Below are 22,343 nucleotides of genomic sequence, written 5' to 3' on the forward strand. Positions count from 1 at the left end.
GGCCTGGCCTGCAAACAAGTCCCATTCCTGGTGGTACAACCTTGTGATCGTGGTGCAGCAATAGGCAAATAGGCACCTAAAACTCTGAGGACATAAAATCCTTTTCTATTATTGGAAGAACTGTGGTCCAAAGATTTTGTGGGGAAAGTCTGTTGCTTATTCTCTCTCTCTCTCTACGCTCCTGCCACTTGACCCTAGAAACACAGCCAGATACAGAAGTTTGTGACTAAGCAGAAAGAAAAAACACCCTGGCTTTCTAGTGAGATAACCAAGAGACACGACCTTTGTGAGATGGACAATATGAGGGAGATCAGGGAGAAGAAGGAACTTGAAAGTGGGATTCCATAAAGTTGCCAATGAATTCTGGACTCATATCCAAATTGTTTATGCATCAAATATGACCCTATAGAGCATACCAAAGGTCTCAGACTAGCCCCTGGGTGGTGCACACAGTGGGCAGATCCAAATAATACTGCTAAAGCTTTGGAAACTTAACTTACATTAGAACCACAGCCAAATGAAGGCAAGTTGAAACATGTGGCCTAAATCTAATTGGCTCAATTGACAATTTAAAAAAATCTCAATAGGATTTTTTAAAGACCCAGAATCTTATAATATTAAAAATGTCCAAAAGACAATTAAAATATGTTCAATATACAAAGACCAGGAAATTCTGACAAATTCTCAAGGGCAAACACAATCAACAGACATTAACCCTGAGATGACCCAAATGTTGTAATTATCCAAGGGAAAAAAGAAACACCTTATAGTAGCTATTATAACCCTGCCTTGTGAAGTAAGGGGAAGTAGTGTTGAAAGGGATAGAAAGTCTTAGAAGAGAAATATAAGAAAAATATTTACAAATCAAATGTGACTTTTAGAACTGAAAATTATAAGAGAAATTGAAATTTCACCAAACAGAATCACCAAAAATAACTACCCATGGCCCCCAAGAATGGAGAAATCTCTATTTCTGAGAAATATCTTCTGAGAAACTGCTCCTCCATAAAATCAATGAAGATACTGGCAAAAATTGTCAAAAATCAACATTTTCAGAACCCTGAAAACTAAAGTTTTCCATCAATCCAAGGTGTGTTTATATATGAAAAATGGCTGGATCTTGACTAAAAACAGTGAATTTTGTGGTATTTTAAAATGCCCCTTTTCAATCTTCCCTGTTCTGTGGTAGCTTTGAAAACCAAAAGCTTGAAATCATGGTATTTGTGAAAATTAGCAACCTAGAAATCACCGGAGGGAGAATATCAGGTTTGGAGCTCCCCAATAGGCCCCATTCCTAGAGAACTGTCACTATTTGACCTGTGTGTCAGCTTGCTGAGACTCCCATTCACAGGAGTCATATTTATCTTACCTGACTCAAAGATTTCTCAGTGCAAACAGCCCTTTCCCTGAGCGCGTGTGTTAAAAAATATCAAAGACAATTGTTTAACATCATAGCTGCCTGAAATGGTGACAAAATTATGTCAAATAAGAGCAGGTAAAAAAGAATTAAAAGAAAACATGGGGGAGTGAGATGACCATTGGGGGCTTTGAAAAAGTCCAAAATATTCTTGGGACTCTAGAAGGCCAGGCACATATGCGGGGCTGTGCACATGCCCAAGGAAAACCTCAAAAGGCCCTAATCTCACAACTCTGGCTCTGTTGAAGTTCTTCACAAGCAATTAAGTGATGACTAAGAGAGAGGAGTAAAATGCATGCATGGGAATTGAAAACATGCCCCAACACATGCACACAGAGAGCCATATAGCAAATGGTGAGATAGTTGTTGTTTCAAACCTTTCAAGGACATGTCTGTCCAATTATTAGATAACCATGAAGCTAAGCAGAGATTTCAGTAGCCACACATGACAAAAATACTAATTTACAGAATTAGTCTAGGAAAGTCACCCAAACTATAAATAAGTAAACAAACACAAACTGCAACAACACTGTATAAGTTTAAGGTATATAATGTGTTGATTTGATACATTTATATATCATATATATGATTACCACTGTAGCATAAGCTAACACTTCCATCACATCATATAATTATCATTTCTTATTTTGTGGTGGGAAAAATGAAGATCTAACCTCTTAGAAACTTTGAAGTTTAGAATACAGTATTGTTGACTCTAACCACTATGCTGTGCATTGGCTTTCCAGAAATTTGTCTTCTAGTTCCAAGTTTGTTCCCTTAAACAACATATTCCCAATTCCTCTACCACACCACACCCCAGCCTCTGGTAACCACCATTCTACTCTGTTTTCAGGAGTTCAGCTTATTTAGATACCACACATGGGTGAGATCACACAGTATTTGTCTTTCTCTGTCTGACTCATCTCACTTACCTAATGTCCTCAAGGTCCATTCATGTTGTCACAGATGATACAATTTCCTTCTTACTTGTGACTGAATAATATTCCATTGTATATATACCACAACTTCTTTATCCATTCATCCGTTGGGAGACGCAGGCTGTTCTCATAGCTTGGCTATTGTGAATAATGCTGCAATAAACATGGGGATGCATATATCTCTTTAATATCCTGTCTTTATTACTTTGGATATACACCCAGAATAGAATTACTGGATCATATGATAGCTCTATTTTTAGTTTCTTAAAGAACCTCCATACTGTTCTCCTCCCGTCTTTTTTGATAATAGCCATTTCTAACAGGTATGAAATGATGTCACATTGTAGCTTAGATTTGCATTTCCCTGCTGATTAGTGATGTTGAGCACCTTTTCATGTACATGATCACCATTTGAATACATACTTTGGAAAAATGTCTATTCAGTTACTTTTCCAATTTTTAAATCAGTTTGTTTTTTGTTGTTGAGTTGTATGAGTTTTTTTTTTTTTTTTGGATATCAATCCCTTATCTGACACATGGTTTGCAGATATGTTCTCCTATTCCATAGGTTGACTTTCATTTTGTTGGTTGTTCTTTTGCTGCACATAAACTTTTCAGTCTGATGCAGTCCCACTTGTTGATTTTTGCTTTTGTACTTTTGGTATCAAGTCTAAAAGATCATTGTCCAATCCCATGTCAAGGAGTTTACTCCCTATATTTACTTCAAGCAGTTTGCTTATATCAGGTCTTACGTTTATGTCTTTAATCAATTTTGAGTTAATTTTTGTGAGTAATGTAAGATAGGGGTCCAGTTTCATTTCTCTGCATGTAGTTATCCCATATTCCCAACAACATTTGTTGAAGAGACTATCATTTCTCCATTGGCTGTTCTTGATTCCCTCGTCAAATGGCAGCTGGGTTTATTTCTGGGCTCTATTCTGTTCCCTTGGTCTGTGTATCTATTTTTATGCCAGTACAGTGTTGTTTTAATTACTATTGCTTTGCAGTATAGTTTAAAATCAGGAAGCGTGATGCCTCCAGCTTTCTTCTTCTTTCTTAGGATTCTTTGGCTATTTAGGGCCTTTGAAGATCCATACAAATATTAGGGTTGTTTTTTCTATTTCTGTGGGGGAAAATATTTTTAGAATTTTGAAAGGGATTGCATTCATTGGATCTATAGATGGCTTTAGGCAGTATGAGCATCTTAACAATATTAATATGTCCAATCCATAAATCCTGGATATCTTTCCATTTGTTGTGTCTTCTTCAGTTTCTTTCATCAAGGACTTTTAGATTTCTCTTTTTCTTTTCTTTTTTTAATTGAAGTATAGTTGATTTACAATACTGTGTTAGTTTCAGGTATACATCAAAGTGATTCAGTTATTTGTCTTCAGATTATATTCTATTATAGGTTATTACAAGATACTGAATATAACTCCCTGTGCTGTACAGTAAATCCTTGTTGCTTATCTATTTTATATACAGTAGTTTGTGTCTGTTAATCCAGTACTCCTAATTTGTCCCTCCTTCCCTCTCTCTCCCCTTCGGTAATCACAAGTTTTTCCTCTATATCTGTGAGTCTGTTTCTTTTTTGTTATATTCACTAGTTCGTTGTAGTTTTTAGATTCCACATATAGTGATATCATACAGTATTTGTCTTTCTCTGACTTATTTCACTTGGCATAATACCTTCCAAGTCCATTTATGTTGTTGAAAATGAAAAAATTTCATTCGTTTTTATGGATGAGTAGTATTCCATTGTGTGTGTGTGTGTGTGTGTGTGTGTGTGTGTGTATTACATATACCATTTACATTCCCAGCAACAGTGTACTTGGGTTCCCTTCTTTCCACACTCTTTCTAGCATTTACTGTTTATAGACTTTTTGATGATCACCATTCTGACCAGTGTGATGTGATACCTGCTTGTGGTTTTGATTTGCATTCCTCTAACAATTAGCAATGTTGAACATCTTTTTATGTGTCTCTTAGCCATCTGTATGTCTTCTTTGGGAAAAAATGTGTATTTAGGTCTTCTGCCCATTTTTTGACTTTTTTTTATATTGAGTTGTATGAGCTGTTTGTATATTTTGGATATTAACCCCTTGTTAGTCGCATTAATGGCAGATATTTTCTCCCATTACATAAGTTGTCTTTTCATTTTGTTGATGGTTTCCTTTGCTGTGAAAAAGCTTTTAATTTTGATTAGGTCCCATTCTTTTCATTTTTGCTTTTATTTCTTTTGCCTTTGGAGAATGATTTAAGAAAATATTGCCATGATTTATGTCAGAGGATGTTTTGTCTAGGTTCTCTCCTAAGAGTTTTATGGTGTTATGTTTATATTTAGGCCTTTAATCCATTTTGAGTTTATTTTTGTATATGGTGTGAGGGAGTGTTCTAATTTCATTGATTTACATGTAGCTGTCCAGCTTTCCCAACACAACTTGTTGAAGAAACTGTCTTTTCTCCACTGTATATACTTGCCTCCTTTGTCAGAGATTGACTGTAGGTGCATGGGTTTATTTTGGGGCTCTCTATTTTGTTCCATTGATCTCTATGTCTGTTTTTGTCTCAGTACCACACTGTTTTGATTGCTGTACCTTTGTAGTATAGTCTGAAGTCTGGAAGGGTCATGCTTCCAGCTTTGCTCTTTTTCCTCAGGTGCTTTGCCAACTCTGGGCCTTTTGTGGCTCCATGTAAATTTTAGGTTTATTTTTTCTAGTTCTGTGAAAAATGTCATGGGTATTTTATAGGGATTGCATTAAATCTGCAGATTGCTTTGGCATCTGTATGGGCATTTTAAAAATATTAATTCTTCCAATCCAAGACCATGGAATATCGCTCCATTTCTGTGCATCATCTTCAATTTCCTTTATCAATGTTTTATCATTTTCAGTGACTAGGTCTTTCACCTCCTTGGTTAATTTTATTCCCAGTTATTTTTTGATGTGATTTTTTTTTTTACTTTCTCTTTCTGGTATTTCATTAACAGTGTAAAGAAATGCAACAGATTTCTGTATATTAATCTTGTATCCTGCTACCATGATGAATTCATTTATTAGTTCTAATAGCTTTTTTATGGAGACTTTAGGGTTCTCTATGTAGAGTATCATGTCATCTGCAAATAGCTTTACCTCTTTCCTTCCATCTTGGATACATTTTATTTCTTCTTCTTCTCTGATTGCTGTGGCTAGGACTTCCAAGGACTTACAGATTTCATTGTACAGATTTTCCACTTCCTTGGTTAAATTTATTTCTAAGTGTTTTATTGTTTTTGATTCCATTGTTTATGGCATAGTTTGCTTTCTATTTTAGATGTTTTGTTGTTGTAGTATAGAAACAACTGATTCCTGTACGTCAGTTTTATATTCTGCAACTTTACTGAATTTGTTGATTTTTTCCAACAGTTTTATGGCTGAGTCTAGGATTTTCTATATGTAAGACTGCATCATTGGGAAATAATGACAATTTTACTTCTCCTTTTCTGATTTCAATTCCTTTTATTTCTTTGCCTTGCCTAATTGTTCTAGCTGGAACTTCCAGTATTATGTTAAATAGGAGCGTTGAGAGTGAACACCATTGCTGTGTACCTAATCTTGGTGGAAAAGCTTTTAATTTTTCTCCACTCAGTATAATGTTAGCTGTAGGTTTGTCTTATATTGCCTTTATTATATTGAGGTGTGTTCCTTCTATATCCAATTTGTTGATGGTTTTAATCATGAAAGGATGTTGTATCAAATGATTTTCTGCTTCTATTGAGATGATCATGTGATTTTTATCTTTCATTCTATTAATATGATGTTTCACATTTATTGATTTGTGTGAACATACACAAATCTTGCATCATAGGGATAAATCTCACTTAGACATGATGTATAATCCTTTTAACATGTTGAATTTATTTTTCTAGTATTCTGTTGAGGATTTTTGCATTGATATTCATCAGGGATATTCACCTGTAGTTTTCTTCTCTTGTATTATCCTTATCTGGCTTTGGTATCAGGGTAATGCTGGCTCTCATAAAATAGGTTTGAAAGTGTTCCCTCCTTTCAATTTTTTGGAAGGGTTTGAGAAGGATTGACATTAATTGTTCTTTGAATGTTTGGTATAATTCACCAGTGAAACCATCTGGTCCTGAACTTTTCTGCATTGGGAACTTTCTGATTACTGATCCGACTTCCTTACTAATTATTGGTCTTTCAGATTTTCTATTTCTTCCTGATTCAGTCTTGGTAGGTTGTATGTTTCTAGGAATTTATTAATTTCTTCTAGGTTATCCAATTTGTTGGCATATAATTATTCATGGTAGTCTCTTATGATCCTATGTATTTCTGTAGTATCAGTTGTAATGTCTCCTTCATTTCTGATTTTATTTGAGTCTTCTCTCTTTTTCTTAGTCTAGCTTAAAATTTGTCAATTTTATTTGTATTTTGGAAAAACCAGATCTTTGAAAAACCAATTTCATTGGTTTGTTCGATTGTTTATCTGGTCTCTATTTCATTTACTCTGAGCTTTGTTATTTCCTTCCTTCTTCTAACTTTGGCCTTAGTTCTTCTTTTTCTAGTTTCTTTAGTATAAAGTTTGGTTGTTTATTTGAAATCTTGTTTTTTTTTTAATATATGCATTAATATCCTCTAACTAGGCTATTTCAAAACTTCTATCCTCTAACTCACTTATTCTATCTTCCATTTGTTCTATTCTACTGCAGATGCTCTCTATTGCATATTTTATTATATTCATTGACATGTTCAGCTCCAGAATTTCTGTTTGGTTCTTTTTTATGATTTCTCTTTCTTTGTTAAAATCTCATTTTGATCCTTTTCTTGAGATTTCATTATTTTTTTGAGTTTCCTTGTAGGTCATTGAGTGTCTTCAAAACAGCTATTTTTAATTCTTTATCAGTTGAATCACAAAATTCCATGCCTTTAAATTCAATTATTGGAGAATAATTATTTCTTCTTGTGATGGTATGTTCCCTTGATTTGTTCATGTCCCTTTTAGATTTGCCTTACTGCCTTCACATTTGAAGTAGCAGACACCTCCTTAAGTCTTTCCTATTGCCTTGAGATGAGGTATTCTGTTCAACCGTGTTGTTACTATCCAGGGTTTTCTCCAACTTTGTATGGATACACTTGCTCCACTTTTCTTGCTCCCTTTTGTGGCAGAATTCTTAAGCTTTTATGTCCTCTCTGATTCTTACAATTCACCAGGCTGGCTACTGAAAACTTCTCTTTTTCCAGAAGCTTGCCCAATAGCTAAAGTTTGTGGTTTCTCCCTTGCCCACAGGCCATGCCTGATTTAAGAGTATGCTACCTGTTCTGGAGTTGGAGTTCTCTTTCACCATGGCATACAGAGTATGTACAAGGAACCATCCACAAAGTTGGGGGAGGTGTGGGTTTAACACTAAGAGCTTCGAGGAGCCCTAGTAGGGAAATCCCTGGGTGTGGTACTCCCAGAGGCTCCTGGGTGGACATCCTGCTGAATGAAATCCCTTTAATGGAGGGGGACCTTGAAGATGGCGGAAGAGTAAGATGCGGAGATCGCCTTCCTCCCCACGGATACACCAGAAATACATCTACACGTGGAACAACTCCTACAGAACACCTACTGAAGGCTGGCAGAAGACCTCAGACCTCCCAAAAGGCAAGAAACTCCCCACGTACCTGGGTAGGGCAAAAGAAAAAACAGAGACAAAAGAATAAGGACGGCACCTGCACCAGTGGGAGGGAGCTGTGAAGGAGGAAAAGTTTCCACACACTAGGAAGCCCCTCCACGGGCGGAGACTGCGGGAGGTGGAGGGGGGAGCTTCGGGACCGCGGAGTAGTGCACAGCGACGGGTGCAGAGGGCAAAGCGGGGAGATTCCCTCACAGAGGATCGGTGCCGACCGGCACTCACCAGCCCGAGAGGCTTGTCTGCTCACCCGCCGGGGCGGGCGGGGCTGCGAGCTGAGGCTCGGGTTTCGGTTTTGGACGGAGCGCAGGGAGAGGACTGGGGTTGGCGGCTTGAACATAGCCTGAAGGGGTTAGTGCACCAAGACTAGCCGGGAGGGAGTTCGGGGAAAAGCCTGCACCTGCCGAAGAGGCAAGAGACTTTTTCTTCCCTCTTTGTTTCCTGGTGCACGAGGAGAGGGGTTTAAGAGCGCTGCTTAAAGGAACTCCAGAGACGGGCGCAAGCCGCGGCTAAAAGCGCGAACCCCAGAGACGGGCGGGAGATGCTAAGGCTGCTGCTGCCGCCACCAAGGGGCCTGTGTGTGAGCATAGGTCACTCTCCACAACCCTCTTCCGCGGAGCCTGTGCAGCCCGCCACTGCCAGGTTCCCGGGATCCAGGGACAACTTCCCCGGGAGAACGCAAGGCGGGCCTCAGGCTGGAGCAACGTCTCGCGGCCTCTGCCGCCGCAGGCCTGCCCCGCACGCAGTGCCCCTCCCTCCCCCCCCCACCCCCGGCCTGAGTGAGCCGGAGCCCCCAAATCAGCGGCTCCTTTAACCCCGTCCTGTCTGAGCAAAAAACAGACGCCCTCCAGCGACCTACACGCAGAGGCAGGGCCAAATCCAAAGCTGAGATCCTGTGAGCTGTGAGAACAAAGAAGAGAAAGGGAAATCTCTCCCAGCAGCCTCAGAAGCAGCGGATTAAAGCTCCGCAATCAACTTGATATACCCTGCATCTGTGGAATACCTGAATCGACAAGGAATGATCCCAAATTGAAGAGGTGGAATTTAGGAGCGAGATCTATGATTTTTTCCCCTTTTCCTCTTTTTGTGAATGTGTACGTGTATGCTTCTGTGTGAGATCTTGTCTGTATACTCTTGCTTCCACCATTTGTCCTAGGGCTCTATCCGTCCATGTTTTTTTTTTTTAATTTTTTTTCTTAATAATTAATTTTAATTGTAATAACTTTATTATATTTTACCTTCGTTCTTTCCTTCCTTCCTTCCCTCCTTTAGACAACGAATCACCCCAAATTGAGGAGGTGGTCTCTGAGAGCAAGATTTATGATTTTTTCCCTCTTTACCTCTTTTTGTGAAGGTGTATGTGTATGCTTCTGTGTAAGATTTTGTCTGTATAGCTTTGCTTCCAACATTTGTCCTAAGGTTCTATCCGTCCTTTTTTTTTAAATATTTTTTAATTCAACTATATTATACTTTATTTTATTTTTACTGTATCTTCTTTCTTTCTGTCTTTTTTCCTTCTTTCCCTCCTTCCTTCCTTCCTTCCTTCCTCCCTCCCTCGTTTCCTTCTTTGCTTCTTTCTTCCTTCCTTCCTTCCCTCCTTTCCTGCTTTCTTTCCTCATACTTCTACTAATTCTCTCTACCTTTGCTCCCTTTGATTCTGCGCCGTGTGGATGAAAGGCTCTTGGTGCTCCAGCCAGGAGTCAGGGCTCTGCCTGTGAGGTAGGAGAGCCAACTTCAGGACACTGGTGAAAAAGAGACCTCCCAGCTCCACATAATATTAAACGGTGGAAATCTCCCAGAGACCTCCATCTTAACACCAGCACCCAGCTTCACTCAACGATCAGCAAGCCACAGTGCTGGACAACCTATGCCAAACAACTAGCAAAACAGGAACACAACTCCACCCATTAGCAGAGAGGCTGCCTAAAAGCATAATAAGGCCACAGATACCCCAAAACACACCACCAGACGTGAACCTGCCCACTAGAGGGACAAGATCCAGCCTCATCCACCACAACACAGGCACTAATCCCCTCCACCAGGAAGCCTACACAACCCACTGAAACAACCTTAGCCACTGGAGACAGACATCAAAAACAACGGGACCTACGAACGTGCAGCCTGCAAAAAGGAGACCCCAAACACAGGAAGATAAGCAAAATGAGAAGACAGAAAAACACACAGCAGATGAAGGAGCAAGATAAAAATGCACCAGACCTAACAAATGAAGAGGAAATAGGCAGTCTACCTGAAAAAGAATTCAGAATAATGATAGTAAGGATGATCCAAAATCTTGGAAGTAGAATGGACAAAATGCAAGAAACAGTTAACAAGGACCTAGAAGAAATAAAGATGAAACAAGCAACGATGAACAACACAATAAATGAAATTAAAAGTACTCTAGATGGGATCAATAGAATTACTGAGGCAGAAGAACAGATAAGTGACCTGGAAGATAAAATAGTGGAAATAACTACTGCAGAGCAGAATAAAGAAAAAAGAATGAAAAGAACTGAGGACAGTCTCAGAGACCTCTGGGACAACATTAAACGCACCAACATTCGAATTATAGGGGTTCCAGAAAAAGAAGAGAAAAAGAAAGGGACTGAGAAAATATTTGAAGAGATTATAGTTGAAAACTTCCCTAATATGGGAAAGGAAATAGTTAATCAAGTCCAGGAAGCACAGAGAGTCCCATGCAGGATAAATCCAAGGAGAAATACGTCAAGACACATATTAATCAAACTGTCAAAAATTAAATACAAAGAAAGCATATTAAAAGCAGCAAGGGAAAAACAACAAATAACACACAAAGGAATCCCCATAAGGTTAACAGCTGATCTCTCAGCAGAAACCCTACAAGCCAGAAGGGAGTGGCAGGACATACTGAAAGTGATGAAGGAGAAAAACCTGCAACCAAGACTACTCTACCCAGCAAGGATCTCATTCAGATTTGATGGAGAAATTAAAACCTTTACAGATAAGCAAAAGCTGAGAGAGTTCAGCACCACCAAACCAACTTTACAACAAATGCTAAAGGAACTTCTCTAGACAAGAAACACAAGAGAAGGAAAAGACCTATAATAACGAACCCAAAACAATATAGAAAATGGGAATAGGAACATACATATCGATAATTACCTTAAATGTAAATGGACTAAACGCTCCCACCAAAAGACACAGACTGGCTGAATGGATACAAAAACAAGACCCTTATATATGCTGTCTACAAGAGACCCACTTCAGACCTAGAGACACATACAGACTGAAAGTAAGGGGATGGAAAAAGATATTCCATGCAAATGGAAACCAAAAGAAAGCTGGAATAGCAATTCTCATATCAGACAAAATAGACTTTAAAATAAGGACTATTAAAAGAGACAAAGAAGGACACTACATAATGATCAAGGGATCGAGCCAAGAAGATATAACAATTGTAAATATTTATGCACCCAACATAGGAGCACCTCAATACATAAGGCAAATACTAACAGCCATAAAAGGGGAGATCGACAGTAACACATTCATAGTAGGGGACTTTAACACCCCACTTTCACCCATGGACAGATCATCCAAAATGAAAATAAATAAGGAAACACAAGCTTTAAATGATACATTAAACAAGATGGGCTTAATTGATATTTATAGGACACTCCATCCAAAAACAACAGAATACACATTTTTCTCAAGTGCTCATGGAACATTCTCCAGGATAGATCATATCTTGGGTCACAAATCAAGCCTTGGTAAATTTAAGAAAACTTGAAATTGTATCAAGTATCTTTTCTGACCACAACGCCATGAGACTAGATATCAATTACAGGAAAAGATCTGTAAAAAATACAAACACATGGAGGCTAAACAATACACTACCTAATAATGAAGTGATCACTGAAGAAATCAAAGAGGAAATTAAAAAATACCTAGAAACAAATGACAATGGAGACACAACGACCCAAAACCTCTGGGATGCAGCAAAAGCAGTTCTATGGGGGAAGTTTATAGCAATACAAGCCCACCTTAAGAAGCAGGAAACATCTCGAATAAACAAACTAACCTTGCACCTCAAGCAATTAGAGAAAGAAGAACAAAATAACCCCAAAGCTAGCAGAAGGAAAAAAATCATAAAACTCAGATCAGAAATAAATGAAAAAGAAATGAAGGAAACGATAGCAAAGATCAATAAAACTAAAAGCTGGTTCTTTGAGAAGATAAACAAAATAGATAAACCACTAGCCAGACTCATCAAGAAAAAAGGGAGAAGACTGAAATCAATAGAATTAGAAATGAAAAAGGAGAAGTAACAACTGACACTGAAGAAATAAAAAAAAATCATGAGAGATTACTACAAGCATCTCTATGCCAATAAAATGGACAATCTGGAAGAAATGGACGAATTCTTAGAAATGCACAACCTGCCAAGACTGAATCAGGAAGAAACAGAAAATATGAACAGACCAATCACAAGCACTGAAATTGAAACTGTGATTAAATATCTTCCAACAAACAAAAGTCCAGGACCAGATGGCTTCACAGGTGAATTCTATCAAAGGTTTAGAGAAGAGCTAACACCTATTCTTCTCGAACTCTTCCAAAATATAGCAGAGGGAGGAACACTCCCAAATTCCTTCTACGAGGCCACCATTACCTTGATACCAAAACCAGACAAGGATGTCACAAAGAAAGAAAACTACAGGCCAATATCACTGATGAACATAGATGCAAAAATCCTCAACAAAATACTAGCAAACAGAATCCAACAGCACATTAAAAGGATCATACACCATGATCAAGTGGGGTTTATTCCAGGAATGCAAGGATTCTTCAATATACGCAAATCTATCAATGTGATAAACCATATTAACAAATTGAAGGAGAAAAACCACATGATCATCTCAATAGATGCAGAGAAAGCTTTTGACAAAATTCAACACCCATTTATGATAAAAACCCTGCAGAAAGTAGGCATAGAGGGAACTTTCCTCAACATAATAAAGGCCATATATGACAAGCCCACAGCCAACATCATCCTCAATGGTGAAAAACTGAAACCATTTCCACTAAGATCAGGAACAAGACAAGGTTGCCCACTCTCACCACTCTTATTCAACATAGTTTTGGAAGTTTTAGCCACAGCAATCAGAGAAGAAAAGGAAATAAAAGGAATCCAAATCGGAAAAGAAGAAGTAAAGCTGTCACTGTTTGCAGATGACATGATACTATACATAGAGAATCCTAAACATGCTACCAGAAAACTACTAGAGCTAATCAATGAATTTGGTAAAGTAGCAGGATATAAAATTAATGCACAGAAATCTCTGGCATTCCTATATACTAATGATGAAAAATCTGAAAGTGAAATCAAGAAAACACTCCCATTTACCATTGCAACAAAAAGAATAAAATATCTAGGAATAAACCTACCTAAGGAGACGAAAGACCTGTATGCAGAAAATTATAAGAGACTGATGAAAGAAATTAAAGATGATACAAATAGATGGAGAGATATACCATGTTCTTGGATGGGAAGAATCAACATTGTGAAAATGACTCTACTACCCAAAGCAATCTACAGATTCAATGCAATCCTTCTCAAACTACCACTGGCATTTTTCACAGAACTAGAACAAAAAATTTCGCAATTTGTATGGAAACACAAAAGACCCCGAATAGCCAAAGCAATCTTGAGAACGAAAAAAGGAGCTGGAGGAATCAGGCTCCCTGACTTCAGACTATACTACAAAGCTACAGTAATCAAGACAGTATGGTACTGGCACAAAAACAGAAAGATAGATCAACGGAACAGGATAGAATGCCCAGAGATAAACCCACGCACATATGGACACCTTATCTTTGATAAAGGTGGCAGGAATGTACAGTGGAGAAAGGACAGCCTCTTCAATAAATGGTGCTGGGAAAACTGGACAGGCACATGTAAAAGTATGAGATTAGATCACTCCCTAACACCATACACAAAAATAAGCTCAAAGTGGATTAAAGACCTAAATGTAAGGCCAGAAACTATCAAACTCTTAGAGGAAAACATAGGCAGAACACTCTATGACATAAATCACAGCAAGATCCTTTCTGACCCACCTCCTAGAGTAATGGAAATAAAAACAAAAATAAACAAATGGGACCTAATGAAACTTCAAAGCTTTTGCACAGCAAAGGAAACCATAATCAAGACCAAAAGACAACCCTCAGAATGGGAGAAAACATTTGCAAATGAAGCAACTGACAAAGGATTAATCTCCAAAATTTACAAGCAGCTCATGCAGCTCAATAACAAAAAAAACAAACAACCCAATCCAAAATGGGCAGAAGACCTAAATAGACATATCTCCAAAGAAGATATACAGAATGCCAACAAATACATGAAAGAATGCTCAACATCATTAATCATTAGAGAAATGCAAATCAAAACTACAATGAGATATCATCTCACACCAGTCAGAATGGCCATCATCAAAAAATCTAGAAACAATAAATGCTGGAGAGGGTATGGAGAAAAGGGAACACTCTTGCACTGCTGGTGGGAATGTGAATTGGTTCAGCCACTATGGAGAACAGTATGGAGGTTCCTTAAAAAACTACAAATAGAACTAGCATATGACCCAGCAATCCCACTACTGGGCATATACCCTGAGAAAACCAAAATTCAAAAAGAGTCATGTACCAAAATGCTCATTGCAGCTCTATTTACAATAGCCCGGAGATGGACACAACCTAAGCGCCCATCATCGGATGAATGGATAAAGAAGAAGTGGCACATATATACAATGGGATATTACTCAGCCTTAAAAAGAAATGAAATTGAGCTATTTGTAATGAAATGGATAGACCTAAAGTGTGTCATACAGAGTGAAGTAAGTCAGAAAGAGAGAGACAAATACCGTATGGTAACATATATATATGGAATTTAAGGGAAAAAAGTGTCATGAAGAACCTAGGGGTAAGACAGGAATAAAGACGCAGACCTACTGGAGAACGGACTTGAGGATATGGCGAGGGGGAAGGGTGAGCTGTGACAGGGCGAGAGAGAGTCATGGACATATACACACTAACAAACGTAGTAAGGTAGATAGCTAGGGGGAAGCAGCCGCAAGGCACAGGGATATTAGCTCGGTGCTTTGTGACAGCCTGGAGGAGTGGGATAGGGAGAGTGGGAGGGAGGGAGATGCAAGAGGGAAGACATATGGGAACATATGTATATGTATAACTGATTCACTTTGTTATAAAGCAGAAACTTACACACCACTGTAAAGCAATTATACCCCAATAAAGATGTTTAAAAAAAAAAAAGAAGAAGAAATCCCTTTAATGCCCTTTGAAATTCTTACCTGTTTTTTTCTCAACTCCTCTCTCTCCCCAGTCATAGAGGTCCCACCTCAGTATGCTGGGTACTGTTGGAGAGAAAGGGTTTCTCCAGCCATGACCTACACAACTGGAGTAGCCAGGCCCTTACTCACTGTTATCATTTTCTCTGTGGGAGAGGTCACTGCTTCTGGATAGATTGGCCCCATGCAGTTTCCTTGGGGACAGATGCTGGGAAAGTTTCTGTTATTGTTGTCTCCATTGTGACCATATTCATATATATATATGTTCCAGTCACATGCTGGAACCTCTCGTTGGGAAGGCAGAACTTCTGCAACTTATTTCTCTTGTGTGGGTATCTGCTCCATGATCTGGAGCACTCTCCAGATTTTTTTTCCATCCATGATGAGAGGTGTCTGGGTAGATTCATTAGCTCTGCTACCTATACTGAGGTCTGCCTATTCCTGAATGCACAGATGAGCAAGACTCCTCCAGTGTCCCTTGGCATATGGTGCTAGATCCTACAACACCCACAAAGGTGCTTTTCTTCATGGATGGTTGTCTATTTAGTTGTTTAGAAAGGGGGATTAAAAAAGGAACATCTTACATCACAATATGCTGACATCACCTCATTCACTTTTTAATATGAATGTGAATGTTAAACTAATTTAGCAACTTTCAAATAATATACTGCAAGAGAATCAAGGTGGTGAGGGGTGTGTGTGGTGACCATAAAATGCAATCCCAGGCCCTATCCCCATAGATTCTGATTTTGCAGTTCTGAGATGGGGGCCAAGATGAGGATCTAGGAAACTAGGTGTCTAAAAAGGAATCCTCATTGATTCTAATGCAAATGGTCAGCAAACCACACTTTAATAGATACATATATAGAGTGTGGTTGCTCATTTTTATAAGATAATTGTTATTTACAGTATTTTATGAGATTTAAAGAACAAACCTCCTTCTAAAATTTCAAAATAAATTGTATTTATTGCCCCTACATATAAATGCTTGTTCTCCCCAATAAAAGATCAATTTCAGTACAATTCTTTAAGGTATATGAGTATTGTTTTGTGTCCACTGAAGTTCTTAACAAGATATAAACTTCTCTACCTCATTATAAAATTTTTTTGTTATAATTATCCCTCCTGGTCATTTTAAGTTGTGTTGTAGCATTCTTCCCTCCATGTCAATTCTGTCATTGTTGTTTGCTACTTATAAATATTTTCTTATTATAATAAACCAATTTGATTAGTAATGTTGTTTGATTAAAAACAATAAATTGAGAGTCAGCACACAAGTTTGATCTTGACACTTGTCCAGCTGTGTGACATCAGGTAAGTCACATATAACTTCTGGTCCTGCTTCCATATGTTTATGAATTGGGATAGATAATTTCTGATATCTTTTCCATGTCTAAAATGCTGATTCTTTGATTTGTTTTGGAAAAAGTTAAATTGCCCCTTAAAACCTTTTATTTATAGTATTGCTACAAAACTTTTTAAAAAGTATATTATTTAGGAAACTATTATTTTGGAATTCTCTGACTGATAATCTACATTGTGAAATAGCCAAAGTAAAATGAGGATTCAAATCTTATAATATAAATTTTTATATACAAATTTATATAAAATTTCCATTTCCCTCATCTTGTAAAACTGACTTCTTACCCTTAATAAATCTTTTTAAGAACTGACCAAGTGATAAATAATACTGTATTGGTATAAGTCTGCCCCAAGGCTGAACCATTTATTAATTATCATTAAAATAAATAACAAAAAATCCTTCTGTTGTCAGCAAAACTCTTATTCAAGCACAGGATTTGAGATATGGGTTTAGAGCTATCAATTATGCCTCCAGGAAATTATTATGATCTTGATGTTCTGATATACTGTTCCCTGAAGATATTACTGCAAAGTATTGATATGGTTACCTAGACAAAAAAAGTATTTCATATTATCAGGAAATTCTATAGAAACTAAACATATTTTTTCTTTGGGTATATCAACTCATCAAGGATATTGTTTAAAATTCTGCTCATCACACCTAACAATCTCAGCTAGGGAAGATCCAGAGAAGAACCTCTAAAATGATAGAGGGTATGGAGGGACATCCATTATAGATAGACTAAAACAAATATGACCCTTCCAAGACGATAACTGAGAGCAGAAGAAAAAATCGAAATGGATAAAATGATGACTTAGAGGTGGGGAATAAATCTTGAAGCATGAAAGAAGTAAAAATTGTAGCTAACATTTATTGAGTACCTTCTGTGTGCTTGGCACTTTCTAACAACTTTATATGTATTTTCTCATTGAGTCTTCATGAAAATCTTAGTGGATAGATCCTATTATTATAACTACTTTAAAGATTAGTGACCTAACACACAGAGAAATTTAAGTAAATTTTTTGAGGCCACATAAGTAGCAAAGCCAGAGTTTAATTGAGAGAATGTTTCCAGAGCCCATGTCTTTAAATGCTATATTATATATTATTAGTAGATATAAATACTGTTATTCATTATTTATATATTCAATCAAGAAGAATTTTTGAACTGACACTATGTACTAGGAACTGTGCTTGGCACTGGGGATAGAGAGGTGAACAATTTACATCTAGAGGAGGAAACAAATAAATAAATGGAAATTTTCATAATGGCTTGATACATGCTATGGAGGAAAGAAACAGTATAACTTATTCCTAAAACTGAAAATTGTTAGTTCTGTAAAACTGGAACAAAATGTGCCAATGGGGAGAAGGAGGAATGGTAAAATAAATGGAAAGATAAAGAGTAATCCTATCATGAAGATGATATGTAATTATGAGAATTTGGTAAATGTGGACTTTTATCTTGATGCTTACAGGGGACCAGTGAGGTGGGTTTTAAGCAGGGAAGTTACATGATCATATTTGTACTCTATAAGGATTACTATTGCTGTTGCTTGGAGAAAATTTTGGAGAGGAACCAAAAAGAACTAGGGAAATCAGTGAAAAAGATGTGTTATCCAACAAGAGAGAAGTGGATATGAAAAGATAGAATTGAAGGACTTGGTGATTAAGTCATTGTGGTTAACATAATGCTGTGGTGGTTGGTTGGCATTAGACTTCAAAAGAAGGAGCACATATCAAGGGGGAAGGAGTGTGTATGTCTGTGTGTTCGTGTGTGTGTGTGTGTGTGTGTGTGTGTGTAAGTTGTGAGTCAGGTGGAGAGATAAAGAGATCCCTTTGTGACCCTGTGTCTCAGTTATATGAGATAACTAGGGGTAAATATAGGTTTGGCTCTCAGAAGAGATTTTTGCTACAGATACAGCTTTTGCAGCCATTAGCATGCAAATGGGTGTTCACAAAGTTTACTGAGTCTCAGAATCACCCTGGGAAATGGAAAATTCATATTCCCAGGCCCACACCTAGAGATTCTGACTTGGCCCACCTGAAACAGAACCCAGAAGTCTTCATTTTAACTGTTACCTTATGTGATTCTAATGCAAGTGAATCACAAAACAATTTGAGAAACACTAAATAAAAGGCTAAACTTGTCAAAGAAATAAGAAATTATTAGGAACAATGAGAAATACTTTGCTTATTTATATTCATATTGTTCTATGTCCATTCTTTGGAAAAACAATGGAAATGCTATTATTAATGACTTCCATTTAGTATTCTAGCTAACCCTTAAAAAGAAAAGGTAATTGATATTGATGTTGCAGACTTAATTCCTATGATCATTCTTTGATACAAGGTAATTACATTCAGAAGTAATCTCTGTCATGACAAATAAGCTGTAGATGAGTCTGTTTGAATTTAAATTATTCTTTTTTTACACTGCAAATGTTAACAACAGCAACAAAACAATCATCCGCTCTACTGATAAAAATACCATATAAATCTGCTTCTAGGTAGCACTGAAGTTTTTCAAACTAAAGTCAAATTTAAACAAGGCCAACTTACAAGAATGTTTTTCAACTTTGATGCACTTTGCCATTAACCAAACAAACATTATGCTACTAATACTTTATTAACAAAATCAACTACAATATAAGAAGGTATCAGAAATATTACTGATTCAATTTAGTTTACTATCTCTTGACAGTCTTGGAAAACATGAGAAACAAGGAACATTAATTGTTATCTACACAGTAATTTATTATTGGTGTTGTTCTTGAAGTTCTAAATACATACCATAGAAAAATAGCAAGAACAAAAAAATGTCCTAAAATTTATTTTAAGTCTAAATAATTACCTGATTGGATTATGGTATTATAGCATACACTGCAGGTAGAATTAAAAGCTCATGAAAGATATATATTTTTAATGCATTTTTCCTTTTTTTCCTTTATGAAGTTTTTTTTCTTTTGCTTTACAAATGTGAAATTGATCTATATTAACACTTTTGGGTTTACTTCTAAATTATATTTTGTGACTAATAATTTATAATTGGAACTCTTAAAAAGAACAGAAAGCACTACTTTGAATTAAGAATATGCACAGATATTTATAGATATCACATTGAAACTTCTTCTTTTTGAATGATTTGCCACACTAATAATCATTTACTGTGCTAGATGGGGTACATAAAACATCATTAAAGTGGACATTTAGGAAAAACATCTAGGGTAAGAAACAGCAACGTGTGTTGTAATATGCTACAAGTCATGATGCTTAGGCATTTTCCTTATCAAATTAAACAAATAAGCAAACTTACTTAAGAACACCTAAGAAATTCACTGAGCAAACTAAAATGTAGATAATCATGGTGCTTGAACAAGACTTAGAAAGCTAACTGAATATTTAATTACTTTATCTCAATTAACTTATTACAAAAGAATAAATGAGCTAACGACTGGGGATCTGACTGACAGATCAGAGCGAGACAGAGCTGAAAAGGAATTGAGTCAATGGTAAATGACAGTCGTATGTTCCCACAGAAACAACCATTGTGTTCAATACAGTAGCTTCTATTGGTTTTTAGATTCTCTTATTTTCTAAGACTAAGAAAAAGAAGTACAAACAGCCATTCAACAAGATAAATAGAGACATGTAACTTAGGAAACCCTAAAAAGTTTCAGTGGTACTAGGAATAAGTTGGACAGCAATGTTGATAGGCTGGAGGAGGAGAGAACATTTATGTTCTAAGACAAAAAATACGGTATACATAGTATGCACATAGATAGGCATAGACAGACAAAAATGCATACAAATTCCTAAGACCACTTATACAACAACATCTAAATGAGTTAAGTACTTTAACAGAGCACTTCTTTAGAGGTAAAGAGGTGAAGACAAGTAGGGGTAAAAATGGCAATATATTCCAGCTTTCCTCTTGTCTTTTACAGATCAACCTCACCCAGCAAATATCCTGATTATGCATTTCCATAAAATATAAATGCAATCATATTTGCATATCTGTTGTTCCACAATATGTTTTTAAGTCAAGGTTATCCCTTTGAATCCTTTAAAATGTATGACTAATTTAAAAGACAAGGAAAAAACTCTTTAAGACTCCTTAGAAAATAATAGCATGAATGGAAAAATATTAGGAAGCTGGATTTACTATGATTAATTACATTAGCATATCACAGAAGAAAAACCATATGATGAAACTGAAAGATACTAAAAACCTATCTGATAAATTCCAAATGCATTCTTAGTTGAAAAAAATTAAATTTTTGACAAATTAGGAATGGAAGGAATAATTCTTCACATTACAAAAATATATATTCCAAACATAAAATGAACAATATGTTGTTTATAAAATACTACAGTCACTCTCGTTAAGTCAAAGAAAAAAGATAATGAGATATAATAGCACCTTGATTATTATATGAAAATATACATTGGAGATTTTTATCAATGAAGTTAAATAAATACATAAATATATAAATAAAAGGTATAACTATCAGTTAATATTAATTGCAGATAATATGACTACCTAAAAGGAAAACACAAAAGATTCAAATAAAAGAACTTTTAAAATTAATTCAAGTACTTTATCTGAAAAAAAATATGAAAAATCAAAAACTTTTCATCAGAAATAATTATAAAGTAAAACAATAAAACAAACTACGAACAAGATGAAAAGACAACCCTCAGAATGGGAGAAAATATTTGCAAAAGAATCAATGGAGAAAGGATTAATCTTCAAAATATATAAACAGCTCATGCAGCTCAATATTAAAGAAAAAAACAACCCAATCCAAAAATGGGCAGAAGACCTAAATAGACATTTCTCCAAAGAAGACATACAGATGGCCAAGAGGCAAATGAAAAGCTGCTCAACGCCACTAATTAGTAGAGAAATGCAAATCAAAACTACAGTGAGGTATCACCTCACACCAGTTAGAATGGGCATCATCAGAAAATCTACAAACAACAAATGCTGGAGAGGGTGTGGAGAAAAGGGAACCCTCTTGCACTGCTGGTGGGAATGTAAATTGATACAGCCACTATGGAGAACAGTATGGAGGTTCCTTAAAAAACTAAAAATAGAATTACCATGTGAGCCAGCAATCCCACTACTGGGCATATACCCAGAGAAAACCATAATTCAAAAAGACACATGCTCCCCAATATTCATTGCAGCACTATTTACAATAGCCAGGTCATGGAAGCAACCTAACTGCCCATCGACAGGCAAATGTATAAAGAAGATATGGTACATATATGCAATGGAATATTACTCAGCCATAAAAAGGAATGAAACTGAGTCATTTGTTGAGACGTGGATGGATCTAGAGACTGTCATACAGAGTGAAGTAAGTCAGAAAGAGAAAAACAAATATCGTATATTAACGCATGTATGTGGAACCTAGAAAAATAGTACAGATGAACCAGTTTGCAGGGCAGAAGTTGAGACACAGATGTAGAGAACAAATGAATGGACACCAAGGGGGGAAAACCGCGGTGGGGTGGGGATGGTGGTGTGCTGAATTGGGCGATTGGGATTGACATGTATACACTGATGTGTATAAAATTGATGACTAATAAGAACCTGCAGTATAAACAA

This window comes from Phocoena phocoena, chromosome X (genome assembly GCF_963924675.1).
Source record: "Phocoena phocoena chromosome X, mPhoPho1.1, whole genome shotgun sequence".
NCBI lineage: Eukaryota > Metazoa > Chordata > Mammalia > Artiodactyla > Phocoenidae > Phocoena > Phocoena phocoena.